This window comes from Suricata suricatta, chromosome 12, assembly GCF_006229205.1.
Source record: "Suricata suricatta isolate VVHF042 chromosome 12, meerkat_22Aug2017_6uvM2_HiC, whole genome shotgun sequence".
In the NCBI taxonomy this organism is placed as follows: domain Eukaryota; kingdom Metazoa; phylum Chordata; class Mammalia; order Carnivora; family Herpestidae; genus Suricata; species Suricata suricatta.
In genome coordinates this window covers 10,674,126-10,675,268 of record NC_043711.1, presented here as the reverse complement: position 1 = coordinate 10,675,268, position 1,143 = coordinate 10,674,126, and positions in this window count along the sequence as shown.

Here is a 1,143-nt window from a genome sequence, read left to right as displayed (position 1 = left end):
GAGTATTTACCTTCAGGAGCCTGGTTTCTTCTAATAAATACAGAACAAGCTAAATATGCCCCATTTGAAAAAAAAGTTAAAATACTCTCACTCACTGCTCACATCTCCAAGCCTAATACTCTGTTTACCTACTCCCCTTAGCTGCAAAACTCCGTGGATATGTTCTAATTTCACTGGAAACTCTTTATGCACCCCTTCCTCCATTCCTTCTTGAGTCTATCCAACTGGACTTTCATTCCCACTGCTCATTGTCAGCAATGATCCGTGTATTGCTGAGTCCAATAAACACTTCTTTTAAAAATGTATTAAGTAGATTATTTTTAAATTTAAGAGCAGGAAAAAGCCTCCTAGACCTCAATCTCAGCAGTTTCTTCCTCAACACATCCCCAGAGGCAAGGGAATCAAGAACAAAAACGAACTACTGGGACCTCATCAAGATTAAAAGCTTCTGCAAGGCAAAGGAAACAATCAAAAAATCTAACAGGCAACTGACAGAATAAAAAACGATAGTGGCAAATGGCATATCAGATAAAGGGCTAGTATCCAAAATATACAAAGAGCTCACTAAACTACATACACGAAAAATGAATGATCCAGTGAAGAAATGGGCAGAAGAGGAGGGTGGAGCCAAGATGGCAGAGAGGAAGGGAGCTCTGTAAACTCCCTCCGCACCATTTTTTCGAACTGAGAAGGATATTATGTTCATCTGAGAGAGCGGAAGGAGAAAATACGAACTCCAGAAGGAATAGAACCTCAAGGATATCTGAGTGAGTGGGGGCGAACAGGGGAGATCCGAGGACGGGCCAGCCCGGGACGGGCAGGGGAGGTAAGATCCCCAGCCCAACGTGACGCAAGTGCCTGGCGCCCTGGAGACAAAGGGAAGAGACAGAGTCAGAACACGCTCATAGAACTGTCTCTGGGGAAGAGGTATGGAACGCTTGGCTGCGCTTGGAGACAGAAACCCACTCCATAGATAACTGCTGGGTAGCCGGAATCCTGAACCAGGGTGGCGCAAGAGAAGGAATAGTCCCCAGGCCTAAGCCATCTCGGCGGGGAATCAGAGGTGTCTGTGGCTGTGAGAAGCAGCTGCCCTGGGGAGGCAGTCTCCCAGGCGGGAAGCGGCCGGAGCCTCGACTGCGCCAC